We start from the raw sequence: 15,495 nt of genomic DNA, 5'->3' as shown, positions 1-15,495 counted from the left end.
CTCGGCTCGTTACCTGGCAGTGCAAGAAGCAAACTGCAGTTGCGCTCTCCACATGTGAGGCTGAGTACGTCTCAGCCTCTAGCTGTTGCTCGCAGATCCTCTAGATCCAACAGCAGATGCGCGACTTCGGTTTGCAATTCTTGGATACACCGATATTTGTGGACAATGAAGCGGCCATAAATGTTACTAAAAATCCAGTTCATTATTCGAAAACAAAACACATTGAAATCCGTCACCATTTTATAAGAGATTGTCACGAGAAGAAATTAATACGGATTGAACATGTGGGCAACGATGATCAGAAAGCTGATTTTTACACAAAACCTTTTGATAAAAAGAGATTTTACTATCTTTTGAGGTTAAATGGGTTGAAAAATCTGCAATCTGGGAGGATAATCGAATGTGAAGCCGAATTGGGCGGCGATCTGACATGAACCGTGTCGTGTTGTCACTTTCTTTTGTACAGTTGTATTTCCTGCTTTTTGATAAAAACAAAAACACAAAAATATGTTTTCGTTTTAGGGGGAGATATTCGCAGAAAAATACAAAAACATGATAAAATCATAAAAATCCAAAAACATTAGAAAATTAAAAAAAAAAAGAGAGTTGTGTAGAATAGGGGAAATGATAGTACATCAGCTAGACGGATGCAGTACGCTAAAGAATTGTAATGTAAAAATGCAATTAAGCAGTCTTGCTAAAGATGTGCCGGTAGGTTTTTACAGAATTAGTAGATTAGTTTGGGATATAAACATAAACTTCACTTGCGTCTTCGTGGGGAACACCTCCAGGATATATAGGTAACCCCTGAAATCCTGTTTGAAAGGTCTCGTATTCTGAGATACTAGGTTTTTATGCTCGGTGATATCTGGGGTATTATCCCGGGACTTCTGCTGTATGGAAATACTGACCTAGTCCCCGGATAATACTTTCCGCAAAAAGCTTTGAAACATAAGCTTCACCCTCAGCAAGCTGATGAAACAATAAAATTGATAGTCGTTGCTGTTGAAAATAAAAGATCCTCTAAAGGGGACCCACCTTAAAGTCGAACCGTCATCTCTCTGCTGAACGGAAGTTCTGACCTGAGCTCTCACGGTTTCGCATTTACCCCCAACAGATATCAGCTGTGGTATATTCACCTGTAAGACTGAATACTGGGATCCGGATACAGGAGTATATACTGAGGTGGGACACATGTAAACGTTTAAGTCATAAAACACTAATCACGTATCCTGAACAGATTGAAAGTTTTGTGAGAATTTAAGTGGATCAATATATCGGCAATCTATGTGAACTGTTTAAAGCTTAAAATGTAATATCAGCTTAACGGTACTTGTGTTCTGTCGGCAGCTGATATGATCCCCTAACACGCTCGCAAAAATAGTGTGTGTACATATTTCAGTTTGTCTAGTTAAAATCCCAAAAAGATTTTCATTTCTCATTTTATTTTCGACAACCGATATTGGGAATTGAAAGATCAAAGTCTTTGTGCAGATCATGTCAGAGATTGATGAGGGTTGGGTAAGCTGGTGATTGCAAACTGAGATTCGTAGTGTGTTTGAAAGTTAAAATGTGTGAATGTTTAAAATGTTCAAAACTTCATTAAGTTGAACTGTTTTTTTTAAATGAAACGTCACGGTACTTCGTAAATCTGATCATCCAATTCCATTAACTTGGACTTGGTGGGTCAAACAGTTGACCAAGGTCATTGACTTGGACTTGGTCAGCTGGGTATCACTGTGATTAATCGGAAATGTGAAAAATTGAATAAAAATAATTTTTTTTGAAATAATAAATCTGGTTCGCTTTTAAGACACATCAGGTTAGCTTTTGTGTCACTAGAGTAACATGTGGTCCGCTTTTGGGTACATATTGTAAAAGCGGACCTGTCCCCATATAAGTAGCACAGTGGTTCGCTTTTAACGTCATTTACACAACTCAATCCGGTCCGCTTTTATGTCAGTTTACTCTTAGGTGTTTTGAGAGAACCTCATTGTTCATCTCGTTTCCTCACTGATTTGTCCGTTTTTTCATTGTTTCTTATTAGATCTCGTATAATTACATCATGGGCAAGGTATGTTTTCTTTCAATTTTTTGTTTATTTCATGATTGTCGGCTATCTGTTATGAATGGAATGGTTTTGAAGCCTTGAACTGTCATATTTGCTAAAATTGATCAGATTATTTGTGTCATCTGATAGTGTAGATGATGTTAATGTACTGTAATTGCATCTATTCGACTGTGTGTGTTGTGTGTCGGAGCTGTGTGGGTTCAAGTTTAGATTTAGGGTTATTTAGACAGAATTGATGAAATCAAAAGAATACCCTAGTCTCGGAATCATGGGTAAAATCGAGATCCAAGTTCAATTTTAGGATTTAAGAAGTTATTGCATGTGTATCTAGAGGTCCGCTTATACAGTCATTTAGGTTCGCTTATAAGTGCACTTTTTAGGTTCGCTTATAGATCACCAATCAGATCCGCTCATATGTCATGTTAGTAGTCCGCTTATAGGTAATTTGTTGGTCTGCTTATACGATCACTTGTTTGGTTCGCTTATGCTTACACTTTGAGATCCGCTTTTAGTGCACTTGTGTGGTTCGCTCATAGGACAATATGTGATTCGCTTATTCGTACCTTGTGAGGTCCGCTTGTATGCAATGTTTATGGTCCGCCTATGTGTACATCTTTAGTCCGCTTTTTAGTCAATGTTGAATTTCAAAATTTGAAATTTTTCTAAATCGTTGTTCATGTTTTTGTTGTGCAGGCGTCGGCGAATGTTGTCTTTGATCCAGTTCACAATAGTTGCTGTGATCTGGATGTAGAAAAGAATCCGTTATTGTCAAACTTCAGTAGCATATTAGATTTCATGGACCGGATTCCAATAAAGAAGGCGCTGACGGACCAAAGGCCAATCTATAGATCACACATTGAACGTTTCTGGAAGAATGCTAGCTATGATGAGGAAAGCAAAGTCATTTCATCGATTGTGGAAGTTAATGGGAAGTTAGAGACAATCTTGGTGACAGAAGCTCTTGTACGTGAAGTTGTAAACTTTCCAGATGAAGCTAGCTATCCTACGAGGTTTCCTGAAAGGATGGTGAAAGGTTGCATGCTTAGGATGGGATACAGAGGTGCATTGAACACGGGAAATTATCTGAAGTCGAAATTTCAGAAGTCTTTCAAGTTTCTAATTCATTGCATACTGATTTCGCTAAGTCACACAAAGGGTGGTTATGATCAAATGAGAGATTATCAAATGAATATGCTGACGGCGTTGGTTTTGAACAAAAAGTATAATTTCTCGCATATAGTGTTTCACTACATGGCGGAGAACAATACAACGAATGTTAGAGCATGGAAATATCCACGGTTTGTGCAGATGTTAATTGATCACGCATATCCAGGAATAGATAGAAACATTCAAAGTGATCGTTTAGTACAAGCTCACATGTCGAACAACACGTTGGTGCAGTTAATCAAATACCATCCGAATCACCCAGAGCCTGATCTTGTGATTGAAAACTTTGGGTACATCAAAGATGTGAAGTATACTGATCCTGATCCAGTGAATCATCAGAACTGGAGAAGTCAGGAAGAAATGAAAGAGGCATCATACGCTGATGAGCTGAGGATTCTGGAAAAATTCAAAGACATAAGGAATGAATGGTACGTAAAAGAATCTGGAAGGAGACGCAGACTAGCGACTCCTACAGCAGAACCAGGTGAAGGTTCTCCTTCTAAGAGGAAGAAGAAGCAAAAGAAGAAAGTTCAAACGATGTTAATCGATGAGCCTGATGAAGATGTTCCTGCTGTGAATGTTGAAAAGGAACAAGAGGCGACTGGTGGTGAAGATATAGAAATTAATGCAGATTTGTTTACGACAGATACAGATTTTGTTGAAAATGTTGTGCAGACTGTCACTTCTGAAATTCAGAAAGAGAAAAAGAAGGTGATTGATGATATTGAAGGTGATGACGTTGACAAAAAACAACTAGTTCTTCAAGTTCATCAGATGACGAAGTGGTAGATGAGGTTGAACGTGAAAGAAGAATGAGAGAAGAGGCAGAAAAAGAAAAGTTGATCAGAAGAGAAAGAGGCAAGAACAGGAGGATGCTCTTTATGTTCCTTCACCAGAACATGTATCTGAATCGCAATCAACTCCAAGAAGTAGAAAGAAAGTAACACCAAAAGTTAGAATCTCAAAAAGACCTCAGAAGATTGTGCAGAAGAAGCAGCCTGAAAAGGAAAGTCAAGAACCATCAACACCTCCACGTGAACCAACACCTCCACAATCACCTATTCACCAATCTCCACCAAGACATCCTACATCTCCACAACATTCATCACCACTCAGACTTCCTACAACCCCAAATCAACCATTACCTATTCCTCAATCAACTCCACCACCACAACAACCATTTTTCACTTCACAAGATATCTCCGGCACACCTCCACTCACCCAAGTACAACCTGGTTCTTCTAGTAAAGGTCTTCCGACACCGCAAGATAACCTGCTAGATGTTGGAGATTTCGACTTTGCAAACGCTTCTCAAGTTAGAAATGTTGAAAGAAAAGTTGAAGAAGTTGTTGCAGAAAACAAAAGGTTGGCAGCTGAGAACAAGAAGGCAGCTGATAGAGAAAAACTGCTTGTGAATCGTGTACAGGAGTTAGAAAAGAAAATTGAAGCTGATCAAACCGAGATTGATATCTTAAAGGTGCGTGTGTTGGTACACAATGTCTAAAGCCTGCGTCTTTGTTATGCTAGTTTCATGTATAGGGTCCAGATAGATTAATTTTGTATAGTTCAGGGGGTTAAAATGTAATTTTATGGTTTGAATGTAAGAGGTCCGCTTTTGTGTCACGTGTCCACAAAAGCGAACCCAATTGTTTGTGAGATCCGCTTTTGTGGCATGTCACATAAGCGGACCAGATACTATATAAATACCCCTGTTCAGTTTTTCATTTGTAACCTTGTATGTGAACTCAAGTCGAAGTGCTGTCCGTACGTCAAGTGAAATACAAGTGAAGAAGTGTGGTTAAAGTATAATCATTATGTTTCTACTCATTTCTACCACTGTTTGTTTTGTATCATGTCTGAAATGTATTTCCGCGACATTTCCGGCACGCACTAGCTCTGATTGACTCGTTCTAGAGGTCAAAACTGATCCTACAATTGGTATCAGAGCCAGTTGTGAGTTAGTTTGCCCGATACAAAGCATTTTACCCGTACTTTTGGAGATTCAGATAGTTTGAACGGTTGAAATGGACTGAAAAGTTGACATAAGGTGTAAAATCTACTAATAACAAACCCTTGAGAAGATTAGACTCAAATTCAGCCTAAAAGTGACCAAAAACCACTCGAGAAATAGATCCGCTTTTACGTCAGCGTTGGGTTCGCTTTTAAGGTCCGCTCCAAGGTTCACTAGTTGTCAGGTCCGCTCGAAAGGTCCGCTCGAAGGATCATTTTCTGGTTCGCTGATAGAGACAATTCTGGTCCGCTCGAAGGATCATTTTCTGGTTCGCTGATAGAGACAATTCTGGTCCGCTCGAAGGATCACTTTTGGTTCGCTTTTAAGGTCAATTCTGGTCCGCTCCAGGGATCATTTTCTGGTTCGCTCATCGTTGATTGTTCTTGTCCACTCATAGGACTACGGTTGTTTCGCTTATTAGTTCAAAAGCTGGTTTGCTTATTCGCTTGGTGTAGATCCGCTTGTTTGAACAGTTGTGTGTAAATTTCTCCGTTGTGATTAAAAATGGAAAGTCAAGACTTTTATAACATGTTTGCTGGTAGTGGTGGAGTTACTCAAAGTCCAGCGAGCATCGTGCAAAACGTAAATTTGGAAAACGAACTTGGAACTATGCAGAAGCCGCCAAAGTTGATGAGTTTAGACGAGTATTCGGGATGGTCCGGGAGATTCAAGAATTGGGTGCAGGCCAACCATCTAGAATGTTGGATGAAAATCAAACGCAAATATGTTCCTCCGATGGATGGGTTGAATATGTTGAAAACTATCGCAAGTCTTACAGATGCGGAGAAGATAGAGTTTAAAGCAGAGAAGAAGATGGTTAGTATTCTGCAGCAAGCGATCAAGGAAGATATTCTAGTTCTGCTACAGCACGATGAGAGTGCACAATCGATATGGCAAGCTTTGGAACAAAAGTTTAAAGGCAGTGCATCTATGATCAAAAGTAAGAAAGCGCTGATAAAGAAAGAGTTTGATATCTTCACTGGAATTAAAGGCGAGTCGACAAAGCAACTAAAAGAGAGATATTGTCATTTGGTCGTCGAAATGAGAAGGTTGAATATCGAGAAAACGAATGAGGAATGGATCGACAAGCTATGTGATGCACTTCCCTATCAAGAATGGGGAACATATTTGATGATGTTGAAAAATAGTTCAGATTTTGTGAACTATAGTTTGAGTATGTTTATCGAGAAAATAGAAGCTCATGAGCTGGAGCTGGTAAAGATAAAGAAGATGAACTCAGCAAATATGCCGCAAGATGTGTCATTGTATTATAAAAACAGTCCGGCAGCAACAAATGTTCAAAGTCCGAAGATTCAGACAGGGTTTAGTGCTGACAACACCTCCAATGCTGCATCAAATACTTATCAGTCAAGCCAGTCTACTCCATTTGCCAACTTTGAGCCAAACGTTAAAGTTTCAGAACAGAATTCTCCTCAAAGTTCTACAGGTTCAAATCAATAGGCGTTTGTATCTGGTGTGCAATGTAACATAGCTGTCAACATCAAGAATGGGAATGAGATTACCGAGAATGCAGCCAAGCAACACATCTCATTACTAGCATCAGTTCTGGAAGCTTATGAGGGTTTGGTAGCAGGAAGGATCGGAAATCCCGATATGATAAAAGAGGATTACGACCAGATCGATCCTGAAGAACTTGAATTGATAGATATAAAGTGGTGCATGGCGAGTCTGGTACGCAGAGCTCAATGTTTTATGGAGATTACCGGTCGAAGCAGTCTGTCAGGCCCTGATCAAAAGTTAGGGTTTGATAAGTCGAAGGTTACTTGTTTTAAATGTAAAGAATGTGGTCATTTCAAACGTGAATGCCCCAACCGTGAAGTGAATAATCATCAAAACCCGTTCACAAACGACTACTACAAACAGGCAATCTATCACAGACCAAATCAACAGACAGTTGTTCAGAGGCCTCAGATCGAGAATAAACCAGAAAAGGCGCTTATTGTAAACCAAGATAATGAAAAAGTCGCTTCTGGGGGGAAGTTTATTCTAGGAAAGGATGATCAAGCAATGATGGCTGAGTTAGTTGAGATTACCGAGATAGTTGCAGAGTCGAAGGTTATCGATGAGGTGGTTACTGAGGTTGTCGGTGAAGTAGTTCCTGAGAGTGTTGTTGAGTCTGTTTCTGAGATGGTTGATGAAGTAGTTACTGAAGTTGTTGATGAAGTTCCTGAGGTTGTTGTTGAAGAAGTTACTGAGGTTGTTGATGAGGTGATTCATGAAGAAGTGGAAAATGTTTCTACGGAAAGTGCTGCAGAAGCTGATGAATCAGTGACTGAAGTTCTCAACTTTCAATCACGGCAGGAGGAATTTGTTTATACAATGAAATCTATTCTGCCTCCTAACATTTTTGATTCTTTTGCAGATTACTTTGAAGAGCTGAGAACTGGAACGTGTCCGAGATTTGAAGAAGAAAAAGAAGCAGTCGAGGAGGTGATCGACGTTTCAAAAGAAATGAATGGAGAGGCTCTAAAGGAAATTGCAGACAAAGCGTTGATGAGCAAGTTGAAAGAGGTACACACAGATTTCCAGGAGTCAAAGTCAATTGACAAGATGTCAGTTCTAGGAGAGGAAATTGGAGTCCTAGAGGTCAAAGTTGTCAAATCGTCTGAGTCAGAGTCAAATCAAGTTGGTAAAGTTGTGTGTGAGGATAAGAATGTTGTTGAAAACGTTTCAATTCCCGAAACACCATGTCAAAGTTGTTCACAACCTTGCATGGAGTGTCTTGAAAAAGACACTAAGTATCAGGAGTTGAAACAACATACTGATTTGGTGAAGTTTGATCTAGAACAGGTAAAAGAGGCATATGACACGTTATCTAGGTCAATCAAAATGATTCAAAAAGAGAGTATTGAAAACGATAAAGCAACAAAGTTGGCTCAATCCACATTGTTTGATAAACAAAGAGAAGTTAATTTTCATCTTGACACGATCGCATCTTTAAGAAAAGAACTTGAGTTGGTTAAAATTGAGAATGACAGAATTGATCAAAAGTTGATGAGCTATGTGGCTTCATCGTATGTGTTAGAACAGATTGTACCTCAACAGCTACATGCTTCACCTGTCTTTAACAGCGTTCCACCCCCAATGTGGAATCACTATACTCAGAAGTATCCAGATGGGGTGGAAGCTGCATTAAACATCAAACTGAAAACAATTGAAAAAGAGTTACCTGATAATATTGACATCACTTTCACTGCATCTGACACTGATAACGAATCCCAGGTTATCAAAACTGTTATTGATCAGGTGTTGGATGATGAAAGTGAAAAATCTGAGAAGGCTAATTCAGTGGAGTCTGTCAGTGATTCTGAGGAGGATGGAAATTTCTTAGATCGTTATTTGTCGAAAACGGATAAAAGTGCGATTGATGATCCGATCATGGTGGTTTACACTATGATTGGAACTGACAAACTTTATTCGGACATTGAGTTTCCTCTTCAGAACGTCAAGTTTGAGAATGTTGAGAAAGTTTTTAAGTTAGTTGAATTGAGTGTTAACGAAATCAAGAAAAATGATTTCTTTTTGAAACTGAGGAAATCAGTTGGTTCTTCATGTCCCACTAGTCCGGAAAAGATAGATGGGGTGGGTAAAAGCCAAAACAAGAAATATTGACATCACTTTCACTGCATCTGACACTGATAACGAATCCCAGGTTATCAAAACTGTTATTGATCAGGTGTTGGATGATGAAAGTGAAAAATCTTAGAAGGCTAATTCAGTGGAGTCTGTCAGTGATTCTGAGGAGGATGGAAATTTCTTAGATCGTTATTTGTCGAAAACGGATAAAAGTGCGATTGATGATCCGATCATGGTGGTTTACACTATGATTGGAACTGACAAACTTTATTCGGACATTGAGTTTCCGCTTCAGAACGTCAAGTTTGAGAATGTTGAGAAAGTTTTTAAGTTAGTTGAATTGAGTGTTAACGAAATCAAGAAAAATGATTTCTTTTTGAAACTGAGGAAATCAGTTGGTTCTTCATGTCCCACTAGTCCGGAAAAGATAGATGGGGTGGGTAAAAGCCAAAACAAGAAAAATCAGTTAAAGAAAAAAGGTATTGGTTTTGAGAAGAAAATGGCTAGCAGGTAGTCAAGCCAAAAGATAGGATTGATGATGTGTTTGTCGCTGGTCTTAGCACTGAGAATAAAAAAGAATATATCTTTAGTCAAAAAGCTGTTGACGATTTCAATGCAGCGCAGAAGCTGAAAGTGGAAACTGTTACTAACACTTTTGTCGAGTATGACAAACGTGTGTGCTATCGCTGCAATGTAATCGGACATATGGCTAAACAATGTCAGAAAGTTTTTAAGAAACCGGTTGTTGAAAAATCTGTTCAAAAACAAGTGGTTGAGAAACCAAGGTTGAAAAACCTAAGGTTCAAAACAAGAGTATTTCAAAACAAATGGTTCAAAAATCTCGACCAAAATCACCGGTTGTTGAAAAGGGTAAACAAGAAATTATTTCCCCGATCCGTATTCTTAAAAGAGGTGAAACCTTGAAGTCGGTGGATAAGCCGAAGTCGATTTTCGAAATTGGCGAATCTTCTAAGTCTCACAAGACTTGAAAGTTTTACCCCAAAGCAAAAGTTTTTGAAAATCAATCGTGGATCGTGAAATCGAAACCTCCAGTTGAAATCAAGAAAATGGAAAGTGTTTTGAAAAATGAGTCAAATCTTGTTAAAGATGATGTTGTTGAGTTTGAGACTGAGCTTGATAAGTTTTTGTCAGAATTTCCCACAATTAACAAAAAAATAAAACAAGATGTCAAAGAAGAAGCTTCAAATGTCACATTTAATTTTCCTAAAACAAATTAGAAGTGCGATGTAGTGTTCGGGTCTGTGTCAGAAGTGAAGAAATCGTGGGCATCATTGTTTGAGTAATGTGTTTGTGTGTTGATTGCAGGGGCTGCCCAAGTCTATTCTTTCGAGGTGGATAATGGACAGTGGAGCATCACGCCACATGACTGGGTCATTAGCTCTCTTATATGATGTCAAGGCTATAAATGGAAGCTACGTGGGGTTTGCTGGAAACCAAGGTGGCAGAATTGTCGGCCAGGGAAAGCTTACCAATGGCGTTATATCTTTTGACAAAGTGAACTACATTGTAGAGTTGACAAACAACTTGTTGAGTATATCACAAATATGTGATAAGGAGTTTAGCGTTCATTTTACAAAATCAGAGCGTTTGGTTTTAAAGCCAGGGTTTAAAGTCCCTGATGAGTTGGTGCTGTTGCGCGCTCTGAGGGTTAACGATCTTTACATTCTAGATATGAGCGCTGCAATGCCAACAACTCCTCAAAAACAATGTTTTGTCACTAAATCAAATGTCACACCCCCAAAATCCACCCGCGGAGTACCACCGCTTGGGAGCGTGACATGACCAGGATCAAGCCATCAATCATATCAAACATAGCATTTAATAATAAAAGTAATTAATGTAACTCATCACGACATGATTGATGTTTCAAAACCAAACATTGTTTAAGTAGCGGAAGCATAGTATGTAATCTCAAAATAGTTATAAGTTCAGACAAAGATCATGATCCTTATCCCACAACGACCTGCTCCTCCTTGTGCAAGCTCCATAATGTACCTAAGGCCCTGCAAGGCATGCAGCAATTAATCAACAAACTAGTTGAGCGAGTTCACAGAAAGTAAGTTCATAACATAATGCATAAGTATAGCTAGTGGGGGCTTCCCATACTAGTGTGTACTAAAGGTGGGGGCTTCCCAAACCTTGTGTTCATAAAACTGGTGGGGGCTTCCCATGTTTATCCTGGCTAATGAGGGCTTCTCATTAACGGTACTTACTAGACTAACTTCCGACCATGTGTTCTTCTTTACCGAGAACAGGAAAACGTACAGGGTCACGTAGGCTTTACGTGACGTGCCCTTCCCCGAGGACAGTGGTACGCGTGGGGGCTACGTAGGCTTTACGCAGCGTGGCCTTCCGACCTGGAAGCCAGTAGATGGTATTGGGTTACGTAGGCTTTACGTAACGTGTCCTCCCGACCCGGGAGACAAATGGCAAATAAACTGGGTTACGTAGGCTTTACGTAACGTGTCCTGACTATCCTGAGGACGATGGTCTATAGTCTAGAGAATGCGTAAGTACGAGTAATCATTCCATATTCAACATATCCAACCCAATCCCCAACCCGGGAATCCCATGCCTTGGCTGTGTGAACTCACCTTGGTTTGCTCGGCAGATACACAAAGGAAAGAAGGTTCTTGAACTAATAGTGGTTAACCACGTCCTAATAGGGTTACCACACAAGTCAGGTTCGGTTCAAGTAATTATAGCAGTATGATCATGACAAATCACATAAACGTATCATCAGTTCAAATCATGTAACGAGTCCAAGTAATCGGCCCAAACAGATAAGCAGTCCAACTAGCAGTCAAGGGCACACTAGTCCAATAGCATACAGTCCACAAATCCAATCGTTGGGCCCAATTGATTGGGCCTGTGACAGTGAAGGCCCAAACAGTATACGTGCATTAACTCGTCTCGAGTCGCAACCGGCGATCTCGAGTCGCAACCGGAGATTACGAGTCGCAACCGCTGGTTACGAGTCGCAATGGTGATCTCGGTTCATCATGGTCCGGTTACGAGTCGCAACGGGACTCGCAACCATGGTCTCGGCTTGTGCTGTTCGTGGTCTCGAGTCGAGACTGTGAGGTTTCGACTCGCAATCTGAGTCGCAACCGTGTGTGTAGCTGGTTTCCATAATTCCTGTAACAATCTTTCCGTGATTCTAGCAAACAACTTAGGCAGTTTCACAATTCAGATCAATTAACAGTTTTTCCATAATCCAACAAGCATACTATCGATCAAACAGGACTTTTATCATGAATCTCGTATGAACATTAATAATCCAAAATCAAGAACATTTATCTAAACACATGAACACATCCGATTCTAACATTCACGGAGCCAATCAATGAGCATCAACTAATCCGATTTAGTTAGCATATTAACCAGTTACAATCTGATTAAATCACGTATACATATGGCCGATTACAATCATACAATCACCTATATCCGATTCATGAGCAAGCCAATTATATGAACACTAACTATCATTGATCCAATCTAAAATTATCATACACTACCTGTTAACAAGACTCATTCGGTATCAAGCAATCATATTCGAAACATCAACATGCACACAAACAATTACAAACATGACAAGTACTAACCGAATTAGAGAAGAAGAGAGGGTGATCCGAATTGTGGAGGCTCTTGCCGTCGGGTTCCAAGCAAACGAGAGAGAGAGAGAAAAGACTAGGGTTGTGTGTGTTTGTGTTTTTGCAAAACAATAAGACAAAACCCTTAAACTCGGTTTTGTGTTGCGAGTGGGGGAGTGGGCCGAGCCCATCCGGTTACTTCTAAGGGTCCGTGAACAAGGTGTGGCCCAAAGGGCTTGTGTGACGGTTAAAGTGTTATGCAATCGGATCAGGCGTGTGGTTTGGGTTCGTGTACATTCACCTAACATACAAACACACATAACACACGTAAACAATTATTCATTTAAAATCACATAATTCAGTTCTCATAAGCACGTAGCGTTACATCAAAGCAAGTCTGAGGTTCGAGTTGTTACTTCTAAGGGTCCGTGAACAAGGTGTGGCCCAAAGGGCTTGTGTGACCGGTTAAAGTGTTATGCAATCGGATCAGGCGTGTGGTTTGGGTTCGTGTACATTCACCTAACATACAAACACACATAACACACGTAAACAATTATTCATTTAAAATCACATAATTCAGTTCTCATAAGCACGTAGCGTTACATCAAAGCAAGTCTGAGGTTCGAGTTGTCACATTATCCCCAACTAATTGGAAATTTCGTCCCGAAATTTGGTATGCACTCACTGAGGAAGCTAGGTAAACTGTATTGCTCACTGATTTTCCTGGGGTGTCACATCCTCCCCCCGGTGATCTGGAATTTCGTCCCGAAATTCCGAGGTAGTAGCTTCAGCCTCAGTAGTGGTAGCATTGGTTTCGAATAACTGGGGGTACTTTTCTGTCATCCTGTCTTCGCGTTCCCAGGTGTACTCTGGACCACGTTTGGAGTTCTAACGAACTCGAACAAGAGGGATTCTCTTGCTTTTGAGGACCTTCACATCCCGGTCCGTGATTTCAACTGGTTCCTCGACGAACTGCAACCGTTCGTCGATAGTGAGTTCCTTAAAAGGAATGATGAGGTTTTCATCTGATAGGCACTTCTTTAGGTTCGATACATGAAAGACATTATGAACTGCCCCGAGTTCAGCTGGTAAATTCAACTTGTAGGCTACCTTGCCAATCTTTTCGATAATTTCGAATGGTCCGACGTATCGCGGATTCAGTTTGCCCCGTTTGCCAAAACGAACCACACCCTTCCAGGGTGAAACTTTCAATAAAACCCGGTCCCCGACCTCAAATTCCAATGGCTTTCTACGCTTGTCTGCATAGGCTTTCTGACGGTCGCGTGCTGCCGCCATGCGTTGTCATATCTGTGCGATCTTTTCTGTGGCGTCCACTACTATCTCTGGACCCGTGATCTGACTATCCCCCACCTCTGCCCAACAGAGAGGTGACCGGCATTTACGCCCGTACAATGCCTCGAATGGAGCGGCTTGGATGCTGGTGTGATAACTGTTATTATACGAGAACTCCACCAAAGGGAGGTGCTTTTCCCAGCTATTGCCGAAATCTATAACGCATGCCCGAAGCATGTCTTCAAGAGTTTGAATCGTTCGCTCAGACTGCCCATCCGTCTGAGGGTGATATGCTGTGCTCATGTCTAGTCGTGAGCCAAAGGATTTATGCATCGCTTGCCAAAGTTCTGACGTGAATCGTGCATCGCGATCCGATATGATAGACGTGGGCACCCCGTGCCTCGAAACAACTTCCTTAAGATAGACGTCTGCGAGAGTGGAGAACTTATCCGTTTCCTTTATAGGTAGGAAGTGTGCAGACTTAGTGAGTCGATCCACGATCACCCATATGGTATCATTCCCACGCTGGGATCTAGGTAAGCCCGTAACAAAATCCATGGAAATTTCTTCCCATTTCCACTGAGGTATCTTAGGCTGCTGAAGTAGGCCAGCTGGTTTCTGATATTCGACCTTGACTCTCGCACAGGTCAAGCATTTTCCAATGTACGTAGCAATGTGGGCCTTCATGCTAGGCCACCAATAAGTAGTGCTGATGTCGTGGTACATTTTATCCGACCCTGGATGTACCGAGTAGCGAGACTTGTGAGCTTCGTCCATCACAAGTTCGCGTAGACCGCCATAAAGTGGGACCCAAATACGCCCCGTTACATAGTAGGCGCCGTCTGCCTTCTGTTCCATTTGCTGTCGTGAGCCGCGTAAGGCTTCAGCCTTGACGTTTTCGGGCTTCAATGCTTCTACCTGAGCATTTCGTATCTGTGTAGGGAGGCTAGACTGAATCGTAAGCTGTAGCGCTCGCACGCGTTGAGGTAAGGTGTCTTTTCGACTGAGGGCATCAGCCACAACATTGGCTTTGCCTGGATGATACTTGATAGCGCATTCGTAATCGTTAAGTAACTCGACCCATCGTCGTTGACGCATGTTCAAATCCTTCTGCTTAAGGATATGCTCGAGACTCCTGTGATCGGTGTAAATCGTGCACCTGGTACCGTACAGGTAGTGTCGCCATATCTTAAGCGCGAAAACAACAGCTCCCAGCTCTAAATCGTGCGTCGTGTAGTTGCGTTCATGAACCTTTAGCTGACGAGAGGCGTAAGCAATAACCTTGTCGCGCTGCATTAACACACATCCAAGTCCCCGAATGGATGCATCACAATAAACCACAAAGTCATCCGTGCCCTCTGGCAAAGAGAGGATAGGTGCGCTGCAAAGTCTATCCTTTAAGTGCTTAAAAGCAGTCTCCTGAGGCTCTCCCCAGCGATAGGTAACACCCTTCTGTGTCAGTAACGTAAGCGGCTGAGCAATCTTCGAGAAATCCTTGATAAACCGTCTGTAATATCCTGCCAAACCCAAGAATTGGCGTATTTCTGTCGGTGTACGCGGTGCAGGCCAGTTCCTGATCGAATCTACCTTGGATGGATCGACATGGATCCCATCCCTGTTTACCACATGGCCTAAGAAGTGGACTTCACGAAGCCAGAAGTCGCATTTAGAAAGCTTGGCGTACAGCTGTTCCTTTCGAAGGAGTTCCAATATCAGACGAAGATGCTGCTCGTGTTCCCCCT

Source organism: Helianthus annuus, chromosome 2 (genome assembly GCF_002127325.2).
Source record: "Helianthus annuus cultivar XRQ/B chromosome 2, HanXRQr2.0-SUNRISE, whole genome shotgun sequence".
NCBI lineage: Eukaryota > Viridiplantae > Streptophyta > Magnoliopsida > Asterales > Asteraceae > Helianthus > Helianthus annuus.
The sequence above is the reverse complement of the archived record's forward strand: the minus strand, read 5'-3'. Positions refer to the sequence as shown.